This window comes from Cheilinus undulatus, linkage group 13, assembly GCF_018320785.1.
Source record: "Cheilinus undulatus linkage group 13, ASM1832078v1, whole genome shotgun sequence".
NCBI lineage: Eukaryota > Metazoa > Chordata > Actinopteri > Labriformes > Labridae > Cheilinus > Cheilinus undulatus.
Window position 1 is genome coordinate 5,128,784 of NC_054877.1, and position 17,123 is coordinate 5,145,906.

Sequence of the window (17,123 nt, forward strand, 5' to 3'; positions counted from 1 at the left end):
TTTCTTACATCAATAAAATACATATGTAGAAGGAGTTTAAATCTCTAAAAAAAAAAAGAAAGAAAACATGTGGACCTGACAGTCTTCTACATGTCCCTCTCTGCTGGATTTGGGCTATGTTCTTGAAAATACAAGCTCTATGTCTTCACTGACTGACTTAAGGCCTGTATCCATAGACGGTACTTGCTAGGTTACAAAAAGTAGCTCTTTCTATCCTTGGCTGTATTTGAAAGATGTTTTTTAACAACTGTATGCTTAATATTTTCTATTACTCAAGGAAATGTCACCAAGAAACATGAAAACATTGAAAAGGAATCCTGTCTGGGCATTAGCGACAGCTCTAGAGCTGGAAATTTTACCCTCAAAGAGACAAAAACAATAAATATATTGTAAAAGTCCAGCCCCTTTTTGATTTTGATTGGCAACTGAAAGAGTAGTTTTATTGACAAGTGTCGTACTGTTTTAACTGCTGACCAAATGCTGGACTTTATTGGTTCTGTATTGAAAAGGAGTGCTGCAAATATGAAATGTATCATGCATGGACATAAGCCTGATGACATTTGTGTTAAGCTGCTCCCTTGTGATCTTGCTATTAACTGGGGATCCATCTGCAATCTGCAACTACTTCAGTTTTGTAACTCTCAGATTGATTCACTGACCTCAAGCTGGCCTTGGTGTTAGATGTCTCCATGATATGTTGCCCTTGCCTCAAGGTTGTGAAAGTCCTCCACCACCCTTTGAGAATGCCAGTCTTTAAAGGAAAATCTCTAAAATTTACATCATTGATACAACAGAACAAATGCAAAGCATACTTGTGAATGTTTCTCTGTCCTATCAAAAAGGCATTATGCTCGACTGTGATAGATAATGCCTTATAGGGTTTTTTATTTCAACAATAATTTTAAACAATACAAAAAATACTAGATAAATAATAAAATTCCCCTTTTGTATTAAATGCCTTTCCTCTTCATGTCCCAGAACACCATGATCCCAGCCAAGAGGAGACAGTGTAGAAAGACTGCGCCCATCATCTCCATCTGAGGTTTTTAGCTCCAACACTGTGACCTGGCTGCCTACTAGAATGCCTTCATCTCATCTTGACACTGAAATGGCCTTCTTGTCCGACAAGAGCATTGTGTACACCCTCACCCTTGGCGCTGCGTTGACTTCTAAGAGTGCTGTTCCACTGCCAAAGGGAGGTGCCCTTTTAACTTGTGGGGCAACTTCCAACCCGAGTCCCTCCCCTGCCTTCCCAAACTGACTTCCCACTACCCCATCTGTCCTCCATCCCCAAGCCCATCCTCTTTTAGGGTTTCTACTATTAGTCTTCTCGTAGCGGCTTGTCCTTTCTATTCTATCCTCCCTATGCTTTTCTCATTGGCAGACATTATGCAATTCTGTCATGCATACTAGAACTTTGAAAAGTCCGTAGTGAATACAGTCGAGGGATTTTCTGCAAACTGAAAAAGTCTGTTTGTTTATGGGCAAGCTCTAAAGGATATGAATGTAAGCATTTATGTTTAAGCTAATGTAGACATAGAAGGGTTATTGTCACAAACCTGTTCTGTTGCATTTAAACTACACCAAAATAAACTTTGTATCTGATTGTCGTGGTGAGGCGACAGCTGTTTTAGAACTGGACATCACTGTCACTGGCTTAAGAACTGTTTTGATTTTCTGATGAGATTAATCAGCCTTTCTTTTTTAAGATTAAATAACATTGTGCCCTGACTCATTGCTTTTGTACACACTGCAACCATAAACCATACGGCTCTTCAATGAAGAGTAACTCTGCACCACTAGACATGATAGATCAGTTACCTATTGTACGATACATTGGTTCTACGCTGAGGAGGGAGAGTTGTCTTCTTTAACAAGATATGTTAGCCCCCCTAATCAATCCGATGTATAGCTCCCATTTCCAGGTAATTTCAGGAAGCAATAAAGGCACGGATTGAATTGAAGAGATTGTTGGCAACTTTGATTAAAATTAAAGATAGCTATCGAGAAATAGAACAAAAAAAGAGAAACGTAGAGCAATATTGTTGTACAAACAGCTACGTGGTGTAGTGGAGCTACCTGTAGGAACCATTTTCAGGAGTTTTAATGTGAACGTGTCATTCAAAATCATATTACAGGGAAATGGAATTGTGTCAGGGTATCTGGGCGCTTAATGGGGTGGGTGCTTTACTTCATGATATACTGTATATCTATGTTCATACATCTGTATCGCAAAGAGGCAACATTTCACTGAATATTTATTTTTGTTATCATCAAATTGTTAATCAGTTTGCATACTGTACAAAATAAAGTATATTTTAAATATTTTAAGAGATATTTTGTATTTAACCATGAAATTTTATTTCTCCACACTTATATCTAGCTGAAAGTGTCATATGTCTGTAAAGTATCATATTAAATTATACATAATTTTCTAGTGCTTTAAAATCTTACAGAGCGATTCAAGAAGGGATGGCCCTGTGGTGTGCCTTGATCACACAATTCGGTTTCAGTAAGACACAGGGTTCATCATTGCTTGAGTAGACGTGATGGAAGCTTTTTGATTGTGCCATAATTTCCTCTTTGATAGTGCTTTTTCATAAGCTAACAGAGTCAATGTTTGCACTCCATGTGATATTCCATACATCAATTCATCCCAGCTGTATTTCCTCTGTTGGTGGTCAGATATGACCTGTGTCTTATTTTGTCTTTGTATGTCTTCCAATTCAGTCATGTGTTGTTCTGTTGTTGGTTCCTTGAGATACGATTAGAAATAAAATTGGGATTTTTTTTATTTATTTTGCTTCCACCTTTCCTTTCTTCTTTCTATATTTTCCTCTTAACTTCCTCTTTTCTATGCCCTTTCTTTTAACAGTGCGTCCATTTGGGGAAAAAAAAAATTGTTCTGCTGTCCCTAACACTTATTGCACTAAAGGATGTGATGCAGTATGCTTTTTTGGCTCAAAAACACGTATGTGCAACGGTGTGAAAAATATTTTTCTTCAAATACAGGGGTTTTTAATAAATCTAAAATGAAAACCTAAAAAATAACCGCTAGAAAGATTTTTTTTTTTTTTGGATAAACAAGTTTGCACTTACATGTTTTTTTCCATGATCGCAGCGCTGCATTGATCAAAAGTATAAAAAAAAGATTTGTAGGAATAAATCACTCATCAAGTATCACTTAATGTTATGTAGCATTTTACAGTTGTAGCATTTTATCAACTCAGAACTCTGTCTTAGCATTTCAGACATTTCTTGTAAATTTGGAAAAATCATATCGCCTTATTCTGTGTGCTTTACATTATACTCCAGGCAATGCCAAATACTAAGATGCTAAGCACTGTTTCATACCTTAGGTTTTTACAAACAACTTACTGTTCTGCCATGCCTCCAGCTGGAGGGGTTCAGTAGCATTGTGGATAGTTTCTGCTCTTCATGTTGGTTATCTGTAGGAACATTCAATCAAAACTGTGAACTTCAAATAAATGAATAAGCTTACTCTTAAAAGTACAGCACGAGATTCAGTGGTTAACGACAGGTCCATTGTCAGCATCACAGGGAGGACAAGCTGGCACGCCCATAATTACTAACACATCTCATTTTCAATTCATCGTACAGACTGACAGGCCCTGCCTTGGTCTTGTGTGTAAACTGCCCCTAACAACATTTAACGACCTATTTCAGTACATATGCCCCCCTCAAAATAATTGGCATGTCAGGTACACTTGAACATTGTGTCATTGAATTTTTGTACTGCAGGTTACGTGCAACATGAAGTAATTATGCACACTTGTAATATTTTCTATTTTCATATGAGATTTAAGTGCTTTTTGTACTCACTGACATCTTTTTTTCTTCCTTGCATGAAATGCAAGAGAAAGGAGGAAAAAAAATGTTTTTCATAAAGTATATTTGCATTTGGTACTCCAATAGTTAAACCGGTGGGCAAAACATTATGTTTCATAATTTAATTTACAAGACTATGCCAAGTATTTAAATGCTATTTTTAGAGTAAATCAGAAGAGAACTCATTCATTTTTTCCTTTAAAACATGCCTTTATCTTTGTATCTATAAATATGAGCATAATCCATAGTCATGATTGTGCTACTGTTGTATGATACTGCAGTCTGATTCATAAATAAACTCTTTGCATGAACACTGTGTTTGTGATCAATTGCCAAGGAATAATATATAATTGTTTCATATACTGTTTGATTATGGTCATCCAACTATAAATGTAATATTTTTGATGTTTTAGCAGAGCCTTTTTTTTAATATGCCACTTTCTTGCTGCAAAATTGTCAGCTTTATAAAAGCAAAAATATTTTTAGAATAGCTTCCCCTTAGACTTCAGTTCTTGAGTCAAGGCAAGAGAACATGTGTGCACATTATGTGTCTTTTAACACTCATGTTAAGGCAATTTCTGCCCAATTACCCTGCCAGACTGTCACACCGAGCTCCACTTGCTCGATCAAAAGTGTTAGCAAAGACAATACTCACATTGAACCTTGTAAAAACCTCCCGGCACACTCGCTGACGTTTGGATGTCATCCATCTTCATACCCTGTTCAAATACCTCTTTGTGCCATGCCTTTTCAAGGAGAGTGAGAAGTAAGATTAGCACTTCCTCTGATGTGATGCATTATTGATCCATATATAGGTAAGCTTTCTTTTCACTGACATCCTAGTATTTTGCTGTTGAGACAGCAGGAGGTCTGGGTTAAGAGTGAGCTATATAGAGGTATAACATTTTTGGCTGTCACAATATCTGCATCTAGAATCTGTCAATTCAAGTGATATGTGTTTTTATATCAAAAGTACACAAAATATTAGGAAAAAAATAGTGGTTAAAAATATATATGCTATATACAGTCATGGCCGAAAATATTGGCACCCCTGGAATTTTTCCAGAAAATACACCATTTCTCCTAGAAATTGTTGCAATTACAAATGTTTTTGGTTTACACATGTTTATTGCCTTTATATGCATTGGAACAACAAAAAAAATCTGAAGAAAAAAGAAAAAATTGACATAATTTTACACAAACTCAAAAAATGGACTGGACAAAGTTATTGGCACCCTTTTAAAACTGTGGGTAAATCATTTTATTTCAAGCAGGTGATGCTCATTTAAACTCACCTGTGGCAGTAACAGGTGCTGGCAAGCTAGAAATCACACCTGAAGCCAGTTAGAATGTATAAAAGTTGACTCAACCTTTGTGTTGTGTGCCTGAGTGTGTCACACCAAGCATGGAGGAGAGAAAGAAGAGCCCAGAGTTGTCTGAGGACTTAAGAAGAGAAATAGTGGAAAAATATGAACAATCTCAAGGTTACAAGACTATCTCCAGAGATCTTGAGATTCCTTTTTCCACTGTGTGAAGTATAATCAAGAAGTTTATAACCCATGGAACTGTGGCTAATCTCCCTGGACGTGGACGGAAGAGAAAAATTGCCAAATGAATGCAAGGCAGGATAGTTGGAATGGTGGATAAACATCCTCAGTCAACTTCCACACAAATTCAGGCTGTCCTGCAGACTCAGGGTGCAAAAGTGTCAGCTGGAACCATACGTGGTCATACGTTTTCTGGAAAAATTCCAGGGGTGCCAATATTTTCGTCCATGACTGTATATGATATAATAAGAAAAATCAACTGTCAATGGAGATGTTGCAATTTGTTGCATTTTGATTAGCATTTTATATTATCCATATACACTTTTGGCATATATGTTAAATTTTGATTGTGAACACACATGGTTGGGCCATAGTAAAGTGGATTTTACATTGCTTTCATGATTGGCTTCTTTAGAAATATGAATTGATTCTGCCTCTGATAAACTGCAATATATTGCTATAAATATTCATTCAAATAGCAGGTTGGTACCATTTTCACTAGTCTCATATTAATTAAGAAATACGTGCACATAACAAGTGTTGTCTTTGTTTACAATGCCAGAACCAGCCTAAAACTGTAGCTAGTGGTGATGGGAATTCAGGCTCTTCTTAGGGATCTGGGTCTTCAAGATTCAAGGTCTGCAAGAAGATCCAACCCTTTCAGCTCCAAGATGGCTCTTTATTTAGTACCACTTTGGCTTCACTTGACCTGCCAAATTTAGCGATATCGTGGCACATGATTGATATTTGTGCCAACATTTTACTTTGATTATGCTATACTGAAAAAAAAAAAAAAATCCTGTAATTATTTACCTTCCCTCGAAAGGCTGTGTGGGTCAGATGCGGTGTGGAGAAAAACAATCATCCCTATTATCAATCATATAAAACACAGACACAGGAAATATGTTAGTTAATAAGTTATGTTATATTTTATATGATATTTTATCTAATCATTATAACTTGTAGCTAGCTAACTGGACTAACTATTTCTGAAGCTTGTTGTAAGAGATAAAGAACAATATGACTGCTAAGAAACTTAAATTCAGCTTTCTTACACCAGTTTAATTTTATAAACGGGAGACTGTAACTCACATACTGGTTAACTGCAGCACCTAGCTCAAAATTAACTTTAGCTAGTTAAGCTCACTGCTAGCCAACGGTTAGTCTACAAATAGGGCGTCCTTTTTCCAGACTTATTTTACACCGTGTTTTCATTCCGAAAAGTTGAAAGAATGAGCTGTATTTCTCTTACCTGTGGTGAGAGCCTTAACTCGGAATTTTTTTTAAACTTAAATAGCTTTTCACCACAATGTCGAATTTCCCGTGAAAGTACGTCTACCGCGAGAGAAGCTTTTAAAGTTAGCTAACATGGCGTCTTGGCTTTTAACGGTTGATAACAGTCGTCCTCAGGTAACGTCCAACTCAGAAAAGTAGAATTAAACTGCAAAATGCCATATGAATATAATCATAAGAAGAATAACTGTAGTTAAACGACTTATTCTAATTTTCTGCAACAAAATAGCCATGGCTATAATCTGACTGCGTCTCTACTACTTGTGAAAAATTTAATTTCAATATTTAATGTTTGCCAAATTAATGTAAATGTAATTAAATTTGAACATAGATAAAATTCCACCGTATCTAATGATAGTTTTTAACATCTTGTCATGTTGCTTTAACAGTGGAGATGTGACGTCTTCAAAATTAATAAGTCCCTCTGTCACCGTATAGCCGTAAATCTCAAGGTGTCCCTTCATAGTTGCCTCAATCTCCCAGCAAAAACAAGGTAAGCAAACTACATATTTGTCATTACTGCACACCTGTCAAATATGCTGACCTCTGGTGTTTTGGACTATCAGTAATTCCACAGTAAAGGCTGCATTCCCAACTTTAACATATAACAGTCCACACATAACTCTCCCAAATATAGTTCAGGGGGTTAGGCACAAAGAGGAGATGACTTCTTTTATATCTTATTGTTTAATGTTAACATCCAAAACGGGAATATGCCACATACTTTGGCCGTCTTTTCCTCTTATGTCCACAAGATGGCGCCACACTATAATAATATTGTATTAAAAGCAACCCTAAACAGATCAAACTTTATTTCCATAGGGAGATGTTTTGGAAGATAATTCCTTTACATGCCAGTTTAGCTTTTTTTTCTTTTAATGAAATCAATCCCTAATCTTAACTTAAATTTTATTTACATTTTTTGTCCTTCGTAAAAGGAGATTGCGTTTCATAAACTGTTGACATGCTCTGTTCACATTTCCATTTTTGGAGCTGACCAAAGGTACAAACATTGTCACAAATATTTATAATCTGATGCAAAATTGTGCTTGTTTAGCTCATCAAAACACCTTGAAAAGCACTGGAAAGATCAGTTTTTGTTCCTATCACATTTTGCTCTTGTTATCCGGCAATGATAGTGATAAGAAGCCAATAATTAATAAGCTCAGATACCGCAGATTGCACTTTTAGACTGAATTAGAAATAGCAAGACTCAAATGCCAGTCAGTGCATTTCAGCTGAGGTAATACTTGCAAAACTTGAGGCATGTGCATTTCAATGCATTGCTAAGATGTAGATAAAACATGCATTGCTCAAAGCAAAAAAAAAATGTATTGAATGATTATTTAGTCCCTTTGTGCTGTAGACAAGACTCTGCAGAGTCTAAATCACTCTGTGCTGCTGGATTGTAGTTTAACAGCTGATTCGATCCCCTGTGCTGTTAGCCCAATGCTTCCTGGCTATTTATGGCAGATGCCCCTACAACGAGTCCGCTCTCTTCACTCCATACATGGTTGCCGTGGGATGAGGTTACCACGCCGATTTTGGCCCGCACACCCCAAACCCCTCCAGCAGACTGTTGTGTTGACTTTCACTGTTAGTCTAAACTATCACACCAGGATCCCTGAACCTGGCTTACAAGAATGGATATCTAAAGAACCACATTTCTGACTTTTTAATAAGTTTGAAGAACCACTTATTGTAGGAGCTTATTTGAGTTTGTACACTTTTCTCTGCTTCGCCCCCATCTCTGTCTCCCTCACTTCTTTCCTGCAAACCCCACTCCCTCTGGTTCTCTCTCCCTCTCCCTTCTTCTCTTTCTTCTTTGCTCTGCCGTTCCTGGACTGATTTATTTTTCACCGTGCAGCAGAGCTGGTGGGAAAGCACCCGGCTATATTTGTCAGCTGCTGAGGTTGGACCTGCTTCATGGTGATGACTCCGGATTCTCTGTTTGGGTTTACCTGCTCACACCTGCGCCTCCTGCCTCCTCAGCATCTACCTTAATTTGTCTAAGGAGCCAGTGAAATCCTCCTGTAGTATTGTTTCTTCATTGTCAGGATAAATGGACTTCACCTGTAAAGAACCAAAGCATTGTAAGTATTGTTTTCTCTTTTCTGTTTAATCTTATAGGTGCTGATGATGATGGGGAGTAAGATAGTTGTCAACAGTGAGTTTAACAATCTTTCAATCAAATATTGAATTAAAACGGTTTAAAGATTGTAGAATACATGCCAGGTAGACTAAAAAGTGATTAGTTATTAAGACTACATAATTTCTTTATTTTCTCATGAGACACTAGCTGCATGTTACATTAATAAAACAAATCTAAACTAATTCTATGAAGCTGTCCCTCACTGAATAATAGCTTTAAATTAAAAGAGAAGGCTAAGCATCTGTTAAGTTAATTGTTTATTAAGGTTGCTCTCTTGAGGTATATATAGATTTATAATGCATTTAATATATCATATGTTCATGGTATGGTAATGGTAGCGGAGTTTTGTTGCAATTAGTCATTTTTTAAAGTGGGAGAACAGTTAACTTGTTAAAATAACTTCATTTGTAAGGTGCATGGCAGTTAAAGAAAGATCTAACCTGCAAGATCTTGGATAAAATAATTGGAGCAAAATTTCAGGGCATTGACATTTTTTTCTACAGTGTCAGAGTACACGAGAGATTTCTGTTTTGATAGGCAGTTATCGGGCTGGCCAATATGAACCCAAAATTTAGATTGACACTTAATAGCTGAGTGGTATATCTAATTTTTTCCCCCTTCAAAAAAAACCAAAAACTCAGTCGAATTTACATGAGCCAAATGTGAAATGCCGCCCTTTTATTAAGAGCCAGCTGCACAGTGTCAACATGTACAAAAAGGCATGAAAGTTAACTAGCTGATTGTAAAAAATAAAGAGCTTTATTTTGCAAAATGCTCCTCAAATGAAATGAAATGATAATTTCTCATTTTGATTAATCACTTCAAATAGATTATCCTGTGATCAAAACGCCTTCTAGTGTCTGATTTTTACTGTAAACAAACCTTCATAAGCATTATGCTGCCATCTTTATTTTTCTTTTTCAAATCAACACTCTGATTGAAGCAGTGTTGACTTACCCTATATCTTGTTTGAAAATGTACCATATATCTTAAAAACTCAACATATTTCCCAGCCCTATTTAGTTTTACGACTGTAACTTTCCAAACTTCTTTCATCATTCCTCATTATTTTTACCACAAAGTTCCCAGTAGTGTCAGCAAACGTAGGAGCCAAAACTCAACAGTAATGGTCTCTGTTTTAAGTCCCCCCTTGAGGACTGAATGTAGCGTCCCAACCAAGCCTCCCTCTTGCTACATAGCCCTGTCTCAAGTAACCTCAGGGGTATTAGCATTCCAGACTCCAGATTGTGGCTGTATGGTGGCATGTGTGGGTGCAGCTGATCTACCGGCAATGTGTTGGACTGCTGTGTTGTTCCAACTCTGGACAGGCGTCATTTCTCCATGGTTTTGTTTTTATAGCATGTGTGTGAGTGCGTGTGACTTGTGCAGCAGTTGCTTGGTGCTTTGCACCTGCTGCTCACATCAAAATGAATAGGCAGGTTTACTGGCAAGCCCCATACTTGGTCTTATGTAACTGGATTCAGTTAGTATACATACTGGGTAACAGGTTTAAAGGATAGATTTAATATTTTTCTGTTGTCACATGCTGTTACACATGCTTTTGATTTATTTAAGGCCTACTTTATTCATTGAAGTAATTTGAATTTATGTTAAAAATCATATGCAAAATCTTAAATGCAGAATTTTTTAGCTTGTTTGATGATCAACTTTCCTGGAACAATTTCAAGTCGCTCTGGATGAAAACAATTAGCTCCATTTTAAAAGTCTTATTTAATTTTTTTTTTTTTTTTAACCAGCAGTGTATATTGAACAAAGTTTAGCTTATTTGTGCAAAGAAAGCACTGTGAAGTCTTCTTGATGTGCCCCAGTATGAAGCCAAGAAAAGACTGCAGTCAGATTTTTTTAAACACAATTTCATCATCTCCTTTACATAGGAGCAGCATAGTCTTCATTAACTGACTAAAAGAGCTCCCCTAATAATGTATTCATCACGTGTTTCATCTGTTGAATATGGCCTTGTGCACCAGTTAGCTTATAGTTAGTACTCAGCACCATCTCTGATTGTCCCTGCTGTCTGCGGCCACTGTCAGCACTTAGTATGTCAGAAAGCAGAGAGCTGTCTGCAGGCGTCTGTCGGCCTGCTAATATGCTGACCTCGTTCAGCATGTGTAACTGCTGTTTGGATTACACATGACATGAATCAGTGATGATGGCCTCTATAGCTATACGTCTAAATGGATTTAAGATGCCTTTTGTATTATTAGTATAACGACTTATCCTATTCTTACTCCTTTTATATGATTTAATGAGAACCTATTTAGCAAATGCATTCAACAAGATATAGCCATTTTTAATCTAAAATAATGGGAAGTAATGCTTTTGCAACAGGTGAAAAGTCGAGCATAAAGACAAAGTTGCCTTTCCTGATGGTGGCAGTAACTTCAAGGAGACAGTGGAAAGACAAAAACTTACAATGTATTTTGATGAAGGACTGACATCAGGAAATCAGTCCAACGCAGGCGAACCAATCCAGGGGAAATAAAAAGATCCAGCAATAGGGAAGGTCAGAGAGAACAAAGGGTCCAAAAATCACACAAGGACAGGCACTGAGATAAGGGGGAGACAAATTACACTGGGATAATGAGGCTAATCAGGCTCAGGTGTGAGCAATCAGGGCAGGGCACACAAACAAAGGCAGAAAAACACAATAGGAGGAAGTAAAGCATTTGAAACTAGATGATAGGATGGTTTACAAAATAAAACAGGAAGCATGGATAAAGGAGAAAGCGTGGACATGCAGGAGCTATAATATAACAACAATTTACTTAATGTGGTATCTGAAAAACATAGCAACATTGATCAAATTTTATTCTTATTATACTGTGGACATGAGAACATAGCATTGGAAGTAAATCTAAAATGAAAGTATATGTGTCATAATGAGTTTGCAGGTATTATTATGGTTCTAAAAGTAATACAAGAAAACCAAAATGTTGTTATTGCTGCTGATAGTGTTAAGTAATTATCAAATATTTAAACTCAAGTGCAGACTTAATTATACTGGTACAGGTCGTAAGCACCCAATACAACAGGAATATGAAGCAGCCAGCCTGTGGGAGAAGTAGCCAACCTTGCTAAAGAATAAAGCACAAGTTTCAGAGGGTTTGGGGTCCTCTTCTGGAAAATTTTGAATTTTGAACATCCAACCCTCAGTTTCTTGCAATTTGAAAATATTTTAAGCAATCATTTTAAGTAAAAATTTAATATGTTGCAAAGGACCATTTTTAATTTCATCATATGTGATTTTAAATTTGTACCTGGTTAAAATAAATCAAGATTGTACAGGAAAAGGGGATGTAACATGTTAGTCAAACTAAATTTGTTTTTTAAGTCAGTTATGGGAAAAAAAAGTAGATGGCTTTAATTTAGTGAGTAGTCAGCTGTTTCCCTGACATCTGGCACCTATTGGAAGTCATACAATGTTGGGTCATTTTTGTTTTTAATTACCAAAAAATGCAATCCAGACCCCTACACATTGTCTAAATTATGCAGACACGTTGGGAGTCCATCTTTGCTCATGGCAGCTTTTGTGACTGAAGATCTGAAGTTTGTTTGAAGCTTCTGCACATTAAGATAATGGAATCAAAAGTATTGAAGCATCCCAAATTTTAAAAGCCTTATAAACAGGAAAGAAAGAGTTACAATCCAATATATTGCGATATATTACCATACCATAATGTGAGTGAGGGGATACACTGTGGAAATGTTAATGTTATTGACTAACTGTCTTGGTATAAAGATGTAGGGTGCTGTTTCAGCTGCGATGGGGGGGCAGGCGCCCATACAGAGACAGTTCTCAAAGCTTTGGTTGTAGGATTGATTTTCAGTCTTGTTGCTGTTTGGTGCATGTCTTCCTCTCTTGCCCTGTATTTCCTGTCCTTCTTCAGCTGTCCTGTAAGTAAAGGAAACAAACCAAGAAAAGAACCTTAGACAGGAAATCTAAAATATTGTGAAAAGTTGTGCTCTCTGGACTCAAAAAGGAGTGTGTTGGAGGTGGTCTTTAGCACAGGATTCATGCAGTTCTAGAATTAGACAAAGCACTGTCTTTTAACATTTAAAAGCCTTTATTTTTATGGCGTGGTCATGTAAACCATGACATTGACATTCAGCTTTCATTAGGAAGTCAAAGAAAATGAAATCAAAATGTTTTCTTTGACTTTTAGATCAAAGGTAGAAGGAGAAATGGGTCAAAGGGTGTTTTTATTAGCTATGTGTCCAAGCTGTGAAAATAAAGGCACTTTAATTGTTCAGATTGAGCTCCCTGAATTTTTCTCTTGATGAATTCTAAAAGGAAATCTTGATTCTTGAAATGGTAATAGTAAATGCATTCATTATAGTGATATTTGCATTTGTATTTTGTCACTGCGAGTTTCGACGCATAACACTATTTTTGTGTTGATCATTGATGCATGAGTAAATAATGTTCCTAAGTACTCTATGCCTCTAAAAACATTAGTACATGAGAAAATTAATAAAGTATCATATAACAAATATGGCTGTAGACAAATGCATTGATAATTTTTGCACCACACTTCCATACTGGTATAGTTGTACTGTGGTTTTCAAAACCTGTTTGGCCAAGGCACGTCTAAGATGAAGCCAGAATCTCAGGCTATGCTGTATCCATACAAAGTAGCTACTTTAACAACATGTTGCAGCATCTTTACTCACAGTATGGCTGAAACAATAATGTATGGTTTGTGTAAAATTCACCACGGAACCCTTAATGTACATTAATGTGCAGTGGCAAACATTTTTGGAACCACTGGTATTAAAATCAAATGAAATAATTCTAATTTTATCTGAATCCATTTTGTAAACAGATATTATTTATTAAAAATATAGGAAATGAAAGTATAAAGATGATTCTCATCAATAACAAATAGAGTTACCACGGTGTACTCACTACTCCTAATATTTGTTTTGGCGTTGTCGTGTGTAGGTTAGTATGAAATAACATCAGTGTAAAGATATGCACTTATGCAACTGTGATAATTTTAAAGCAGATCATTCTGCACGTCATCTTTTGTCTGTCGTATTAGCTTTCTGTCTCCCAAAGTAGCAAAGCTGCAGAAATAAACTTTGATTAATCTGAGGCTTGCAATATCAGATGATGAATGTGGTGTTGTATCATCTTAATTCATAAATCATGATGGCTCTTGTCATGTGTTACTTCTCATTACCTCATCATGTTACATAATAAGAAAGTGAAGAGACTGAAGACGTTCCTGGATGATGTAATTCAAAGAGAAGACAGCCAAAATCCTCTAATAATCATTTCTAGCTTCAAATCCCCCTTGTCCTCCACCTTCTATTACATTCACTGTCTATCACCCTCTCCTTTTCGTCCCGCTGCTGCTCTGTTTAAGAGTTGCAGAACTTCTTCAGTGTCTCTCCTCCTTAAGCTCCGAGCTCATTGATATCCTTATAAGAGCAGAGCAGGCAGATTTCTGCACAGAGTGTCAGGCAGAATTGATGCAAGGCAGCAGACAGGAATGCAGATCTGCATCTAAAGAGTGAACTGCCAGAGTAAATGTTTAAGAAAGGAGAAAGGTTGCTGCTCTGGAACCACGGGCTCCCACTTGACCCATGTGTGTGTTTGTGTGAGAGAGTGTTTGACTCATGTAACCTTTCAGTGTGTGCGCATGCTTTTATAAAGACAGTTTTATAAACAATTTATGTGGAATTTAAAGTAGACGGTTCATGGAAAATGCAGGTTTGATTCCTAACAGAGGGGTCAAACTGAGATCTTAAAAAATGTCATTACTGTTGACATAAGAAATTCTCTGCTCTGAGCATGAGCACTGAATGAACTTTTCTTGCAATGCACTCTTAAGTTGCATCATTGCATGATTGCACTGAGGAGACACAAGGTACATCTTAACTAGTGGAGAGTTATGTCCAAACTAGCCAAAGTATCATTGCAGAAATGGTTGTACTTCCTTTGACTGTTCAGGAAGAAGCACTTTTCAAAGTGCAGTGTTTATACAATGCTGCCTCTTTTCCTTATTGACTCTTGAGAGGTTAACAACTGAAAATAAATTCTGTTAACTGTCATTTATCCTAAAAAATGCAAGGGAGTATATGCAAAATATGACAAAACAGAATGGATAAGTGATAAAAGCTTACACCTTTAATATAAATCCAATGTAATGTAAAAGTAGTGATATCAAACGTTAAAGTTGACATATACCAATATTTAAATGTAGTTCAGACCTAAAATTTAAAAACTCCCCCAACTTGTTTGTGCTGCCAGTATTTGCAGATGATATAGGTAGATTTTTATAACCATAAATTTGTGAGATGTAACCAACATCTGGTTGGTAAGACTTCCCGTCCCAGTCTACTTGCTCTCATCAGCTGTTGCATCAGAGGCATCCAAATCTAACATTGTGAGTATAAAACACATTAACATATTAAATGTGAGTAGTAGAATAATCCTAGTATTTGGAGAAATAAGTTTGTTTCTTGTCTTGAATTTGGCAACACCACCTTGACTATGGGGCGCCAAAATCGGGCCTAAAATCATCTAGTGTGTCACCAACTTTACAGGGGAATCTCAAACCAAAAGACTTCCTTGTTAGCAAAAGTTTAGCACATTAAAAGGAAGTCTGTGCTCAACTTGAGTAAGTCGTAATGTACATCACATAAAGCCTTAAGCTCTCTAAATCTAACACTGTATATAGACTCCCTGAAACAAAGCATCACGTGGTGTAGGTTTCCACAGGGAAAAGTTCATCCTTAGTTGAAACCCCTGTATGACCGGTACGCTGTTAAGCTTCACAGCTTAAAGTTTGATTAGCAAAGAGATGCTTTGATGTTGAGTCACTCTGGGATTTGTTGAGGTACTGACTCGTGGTGTTTACGTGATGTCATGGCTCTAAGACATCCTGTGTTGCAAGATGAAACTGTTGAGCTGAGTTTCAAACTATAATTGGGTCTTTGACCCCAAGGGACGATTAGAGTCAGAGCAAATCCAGCTGAGTGGTCTCATTGCTGCAGGGGTTTTTTTTTTTGAAGCTGGTGACGTGTTGAGATCTGAAAACAATTCCTCATTTTACAGTGGGAAATAGGCCGAGAAGCTGAGGTAGTGATTATTACAACTTAGGAATGAACAGACTGCATGCATATACTGACAGAGAGGGGTAGACATTTGGCACATCTTTTAAGTTTGTTGAATAATATGATGGATCGACTCAAGATTTTCTTTGATTTCTCTCTTTATAGTGATGATTTAAAGTAGGGCCAAACATGATGGGAAAATTGACACTGGGATAGCTTCTTTTTCTGCAAAAAAACAGTTGAAAGAGCAAATGAAATTGTTTCAAATAAATGCAGTAAGTTTCTATAGGCGTAACTGTAGGCAAAAGTTGAATCCTGCAGTCACTGTTTAAGTGTGTTGGGATCTACGTGCATTGCATTAGAACAAATATGATGCAAAATCCTATTTTTCAACTGAATAAAACTAAATCCTCCAAAAAATCTCAATTATCAAGCTTTTTAACAAATACATGTGCAACAGTTTCTCTGAGAGTGACTTAAAGCTAGCTTGAGATTCATCTGATTGCATGAAAACAGTGCAAAGTGACAGTTCAATAGCAAGATAAACCCACTGAGGTGCCCATCAGACTTTAATTCACACAACAGGAAAAATGATACAGGGATATAAATGCAGGCAGGCACACAGAGTCCATAGGGATAGGCTCAGATTATCCAGATTGTCTCTTCTTTGGTCAAAAAAATAGTTGGAAAGCAGGCTGAAAAACCAAAGACATACAACATGACTTTTTGTCAGTTATGTTCAAGTCTGTGGCACATTCAGCGATTGCAGATCCATAAATTCCTGATATGACTTGACCAATAGACATGACAGACAGAGGTTTGTGGTCAGTCTTTCAAAATATGATGCCATTAGGACAAAGAAGGGCTGGACTTCTTTTCACCCATAGGGAAGACATCAAAAATACTACATTTAAAATGCTACACTTGAACCCTCTCCGAATGTTAGAATGAATGATATGTTAGCTCGATGCCAATGACGGCAGTCTGGTTGCTTTTTTCTCTCCAACATCTCTCTTTTTCAGTCTTGACAGTTTTTCTTTTGGACACATCAAAAGCTGTGATACTGCTGTCAAAGCTTGACAAACTTTTCCTCTGTCTCATAGCTCAATCTCACAGCACCAGTTTCATCACTCTTCTTTAGCTTTGTCATTTGGTTTGTTTACATTTGTGACTGCCGCACGTGCAGAGCGCTCTGTGCA

The 17,123-nt window shown here is 36.9% G+C and overlaps 1 protein-coding gene across 1 annotated transcript in view; it reads left to right on the forward strand.

The window, feature by feature from the left end:
* The first annotated feature begins 8,254 nt into the window (after positions 1-8,254).
* Positions 8,255-17,123, forward strand: part of LOC121519808 (supervillin-like) — an 89,135-nt gene continuing 80,266 nt past the window's right edge. The window contains exon 1 of the mRNA XM_041802784.1: positions 8,255-8,782. The gene's annotated coding sequence lies outside the window, so the exon portion shown is untranslated. The remainder of the gene's footprint in view (positions 8,783-17,123) is intronic.